Raw genomic sequence first — 6,002 nt, 5'->3', positions numbered from 1 at the left:
AATACATTGACCAATGGCCAAAACTGTGCTCCGACTGAATCCTTTTTAAATTTTAATTAGACTCTACTTGGGGCTCAAATTCACGACCCTGAGATCTAGAGTCACATGTTCTACTGACAGAGCGAGTCAGGCACCCTTCAACTGAATTTTATTTATAAAATAAACAATGGACTGAATTCAGTTGGCATAGTTTACCAACCCCTGCTCTAGATGAGGGGGAAAGGGGGAAATCTCTGCAACTCACTTAATGAGACTTTTCTTACCTTAATCCCCAAATCAAGTTAGGGTAAAAAGGAAAAGGTGAGGGGTGTGGGATTGAGCCCAGCATCGGGCTCCATGATGAACATAGAGCCTGCTGAAGTTTCTCTCTCTCCCCCTGTCCCTCCCCTGCTCACATGCGCACTCTCTCTCTCTCTAGGTCTCTAAAGTAAAACAGAAAATAAAAAAATTTTAAAAAGAAGGAAAAGGCAAATATCACTTGTGAATACAGAAGTAAGCGTCCTATAGAAGCCATTAGCAGACTGCACACAGCAATACTGAAAAGTAATAATACAACAGGGGGAAACAGGGGTTATCCCAGGAAGTTAAGGGTCACCAACATTAGAAAATCTATTAATATATTCGGTATAATTTCAATCAAACTCTCAAGAGTTTTTTTTAATTAAGGTACAGCTGACACACAGTGTTACATTAGTTCCAGGTGTACAACACAGTGATTCAACAAGTCCATACTTGTGCTGTGTTCACTACAAGTGTGGCTACCATCTGCCACCATCACAACGCCATTACAGAACCATCGACTATATTCCCTACGCTGTACCATTTATCCTCATGACTTGTTCACTCCATAACCAGAAGCTTGTATCTCCCTCCCCGCTTCACCCCCTTTGCCCATCCCCCTCTTCCCTCTGGCAACCGTCAGTTTGTTCTCTGTAGTTAGAGTCCCAGAAAACTTTTATAGAACTTGACAAGCTGATCCCCAAACTCACTCAGTAGGCCAACAACAGCCAAATTGTTGTGTGGGTTTTTTGTTTTTTTGTTTTTTTTTTTTTTTTTTCTTTTTTAGAGAAAGAGAGTGTGTGAGGAGGGAAGAGGGGCAGAGGGAGGGATTGAGAGAATCTGAAGCAGGCTCCACGCTGAGCACAGAGGCTGATGCAGGGCTTGATCCCATGACCCTGGGATCATGACCTGAACTGAAATCAAGAGTTGGACACTCAACCAACTAAGCCACCCTAGCTTCAGCCAAAAGAATACATGAGGACTCTTTCTATAAGTATCAACTTACTATGAGACTATAATTTAGGCAATGTAATACTGGCTTAGGGAGCCCATATACATATGGAAGCTGGCACATGACAAAGTAGATACTACAAATCAAACAGTGAAAAAATACACTATTCAATAAGTGGCGGCAAAAGTTTTGGTATTTCATATAATTAAACACAAAAGTAGATCTCCAACTCATGCATGTAAGTTACTGTCTTAACTACAAGAAGCAAACCTCTAAAATTTGGGGTATATCGTTATGACTTCATAAGTTAATTTCCTACACAGAACACAAAAAGCCAAATCTATAAGGAAAATTATATATATAACTACCTTAAAATGAACAACTTTATTACAAAAGGCAGCACCAAGTAAAAAGGCAAATCACAGACTGTGAGAAGATATTAATAATACATATGCCAAATAAAAACTTATGAAAAAAGGCAAACAATCCGAGGAAAAAATGTATAATTAATAAGAACTGGGAAATCACAAAAGAGGACATCCAAACGGCCATTGAATACATAAAAGAATGATTAACCTCACTAATAATTAGAGAAATTCTATTCATTGAAAATTCTGTACAGCTATTAAAATGAATGAAAGTAGAAAAATGAAATACAACTTACATCCATCAAAGTGGCAAAACATTAAAATGTCTAATAAACCCAGTGACTGATATATGAGAAAGTAAGACGTTTTCAATAGATACAACTTCTAAAGTCAAGCCCAGAGTGTTTTGGGCACCTCAGAAGTGGAGATACCAAAAAAAGGAGAATTCTCCCAAAGAGTGGCAGCTGGTAGACAAATCTGGCCTACTTCACCACTGTATCTAGTTTGGCACAAACTACTTAAGAGATCTGTTACAGCAACTCCTTTATCTTGTGAGTGGAGTGTAAATTGGTTGAACCCCTTTGAAGACAAATTGACCAAGTTGAAGATATATGCAGATGATGATAGATAGATAGATAGATAGATGATAGATAGATAGATTGAAGGAAGGAAGGAAGGAAGGAAGGAGAGATGGATGGATGGATGGATGGATGGTTGGATGGAAGGATAGATGGAAGGAAGGAAGGAAGGAAGGAAGGAAGGGTAGATAGATACATAGATAGATAGGGAGACACATGTATACATACATTATGATCTACAATGAACAGAAATCTACCCCTATCATCTATCCTGGAAAAATGCTCACAAATATTCACAAAGAAACCGGCTCTTTATGCTCATTACACTGCTGTTTACAATAGAAAAACTAGAAAAATTTAACGGTCAATGAACCAGACAACAGATAGCCTAGTTCAGTTGTACAATGAAATTTTATGTAGCTATTAAAATTAAAAGTAGAGCTGCATGAATCAACATGAACAGACACCAAACACATAATGTGGGAGGCAGAAAGCAAGTGGCAACAGGATGGTATTCATAAATACATAAATGTGTGCTAAAAGCATAAAAAACCATACTTGCAAAAGATAAAAATGCACTTCTGGGGTAGGAGGAAGACAGGATGTGGGGGTTAGGTTTAATCCATTTGTAATGTTTTATTCCCTACAAATTAAAAAATGAAAGACAATGAGAAACATTGAGTACATATATCAATAGTCTGACATGCATTTAATCTTAGTGATGGGTATATGGTATGTATATTCTTTCCTTTGACTTTTCAACATGTTTGAAATATCCCATCATTTAAGTTAATTTTTAAGGGAGCCTGGGACCAGTAAGTGAAGTCTTAATTGCCAAGTTCCATATTGAAGGATTAGGAGGTACAAATTTCCAGGTATAAAATTAATCAGTCACAAGAATGAGAAGTACAGCACGGGGAATATAGTCAATAATATTGTAAAAACTTTGTATGTTGACAGATGGTGATCATTACGCGCATCACGGTGAGTGTTTCATAATGCATGGAATTGTTGAATCACTATGTTGTACACTTGACACTAATACAATAATGTGTATCAACTGTACTTCAATTAAAAACAAAGTCCCTTGGGGCACCTGGGTGGCTCAGTCGGTTAAGGGTCCGACTTTGACTCAAGTCACCATCTCACAGTTCCTGAGTTTAAGCCCCTCATCTGAGCCTGGAAATTGCTTCAGATTCTGTGTCTCCCTCTCTCTCTGCCCCATGTGTCCTCTCTCTCTCTCTTCTTTCTCTCTCAAAAATAAATAAAACATTAAAGAAATAAATAAAGTCCCTTGTTGAAGTTCTTATTTCTTTTTTCATAAAAAACTGTCCCAAAGAAAACCGCCAAAAAATCAGAAACAAAACCCAGAGGAAAATCTTTTTATTTTTAAGTTTATTTATTTACTTTTGAGAGAGAGAGAGAGAGATGGGCAGAGAGAAAGAGTGGGAGAGAGAGAATCCCAAGCAGACTCCGCACTGTCAGCACAGAGTCCTGCAGGGCTCGAACTCACAAGCTCTGAGGTCTTGACCTGAGCTGAAACCAAGAATCAGACGCTTAACTGACTGAGCCACCCAGGCACCCCCAGAGGAAAGGCTTTTACTAAGGTTGAGATATTCATCCTCCCCTACATCTGTATTTCCCTAGTAAATGACAACAATAATAAAGGAGAGGTGGGGGTAGAGGGAAGGGGAGAACACCGAGCCCAGTTTGGGAAGTTCTTACATGGGAAGAATGAGAGTTCTCTACGCTCATGACCACACAGGAGAGGAGGGGGATGCTTCTGACAGAATGCTCAGGGGAGCAGCTCTCCTTAGATGGCTTGCTTTTATCCCCTTCACGGGGCGCATTTTGACTCATAAAACAATGGCCAGGAATCTACTAGACCTGACTTTCCCAGTCTCTCCCAGGATGGAGTTCTTCACCTCTCCCTTGTCCCTTTTCAACTTCTCTGTCTTCTCACCTACCTCTCCTAGCAAATAACTTTTACTTAGTTTTATGGGTTGTTTATGCTTAACATTTGAGCTAAAGTTTCTGCCCATGATTTTAAATAAGTCATCAGAATGAATTTATGCAGATGTACAAATTAAAGGGTGGAAGGATGAGTAGATGGATGGATGGATGGATGGATGGGTGGCTGGATGGGTGGATGGGTGGACAGAGTTGATGGATAGGTCAAGAGATTCACAGAGAATAGTATTGATAAATATAACAGAAAGATGTTGACAACTGAGTTCCCCAGATTCTTGTTCCCGTGGTGTAAAGCTGATCAATCTGGGAAGGAAGGAATAGAAGAAATCTTCTATTTCTATCCCAGTTACTGAAAGGGAAGAAGACAACTGAGAGAGATTAATCTGCTTGTCATCATGCTGGTGACCATCTTTCTGGTAGATAGACTAACAACAGTTTCTGGGAGGAGGAGAGTCCTCACCTATAGAATACTCTCGACAGGAAGCAGTTGGATCAGGATTGTGGAAGGCAGAATAATAATAATGTCCTCTGCAAAGATGTCCACACCAATAATGTACGAAGATCAACTTTATTTTGCCAGGAAAGTATTCCATAATCCCTCTTTTACCTTAGGCTATATTCACACTCCCACGCTCCTCCGAAGTATAGTCTAAAGAATTCACCACCCTGACAAGCTACGGGACATCGTGCTGTTTCACTATACTGACAACATCACCCCAACTGAACTTGACGAGCAGACAATGACAGGTGCCCAAGATGCTCTAGTGAGACAGACGCATGCAGAGGACTGGCAGCAAACGTGACATCAGGGAACTGACACATCAGTGATGTTTTCAGGGATTCAGTGGTCCAGCAAAAGTAAAAGACAGATTATTGTACCTTATACCGCTAAGCAAAAGGCATAGCACATCCTAGGGCTCTTTGGGCTTTGGAAGCCATTTATGCTGGACTTTGGAAAATGAGCCCCACTTACTAATCAGAGAGCAAAAAGCTACAGTTTCCGGTAGGGTCCCATTCAAAACGAAGCTCCGCAGCATATCTAAGCTGCGGTCAGGTGTTCTATTCTCTTGGGCTGTATGTGCCAGCAGGTGCGACTGTATAGGAGGTCTCTGGCCAATGAATTTGCTGCATAGAGTCTGGCAAGCCCCAGCAGGAGACAGACAGTATGAATTCCTGGGATTCTAGAACAGGGGCATGCCCTGATGGCAGAAAACTACGTACCTGTGGACAAAGAGCTCCCACAGAGCTAATAGTCCCCAGTAGGAACTGTGGGTCTGATCGCTGGATACCACTGACTACACAAATTGAGTGCCCACTGACGGCTCTGCGTGGTCTCATAGACCAGATCATAAGGACGGGAGCATTCCAAAGTGACACACTGGAGACCAGGTTTGAGTGGGTCCAGATGCAAGAATACATTACTTGATCAAGTGGCTCAGACTCTCAGGCAATCCATTTCGGTAGTGATACCTTCAATCTGTCCACACCTATGACCTCACAGGGGCTACTCTTGGGGTTTGCTCTTCTCATGGTCAAGAGCAACAAAGAATAGGTCCCGAAATAATGAAGAACTGGCCGGCAAGTTAAAGAGATCAACAGTCTCCCAGATCCTTTTGTCTAGTCTAATGAAACAGTCTCCTATATGACCCTTGACTTCTATTTTGGTCCCCCTATTCACACAATAGGCAGATGGATCCTTTTATCTATCTACCTATCTATTTTTATGTTTATTTTATTTTTGAGAGAGAGAGAGACAGAGTGTGAGCAGGGGAGGAGCAGAGAGAGAGAGACCCAGGATCCAAAGCAGGCTCCAGGATCCGAGCTGTCAGCACAAAGCCCGATTTGGGGCTCGAA

This window comes from Panthera uncia (genome assembly GCF_023721935.1).
Source record: "Panthera uncia isolate 11264 chromosome A1 unlocalized genomic scaffold, Puncia_PCG_1.0 HiC_scaffold_17, whole genome shotgun sequence".
NCBI classification, from domain to species: domain Eukaryota; kingdom Metazoa; phylum Chordata; class Mammalia; order Carnivora; family Felidae; genus Panthera; species Panthera uncia.
Note: the sequence above shows the minus strand (reverse complement) of the source record.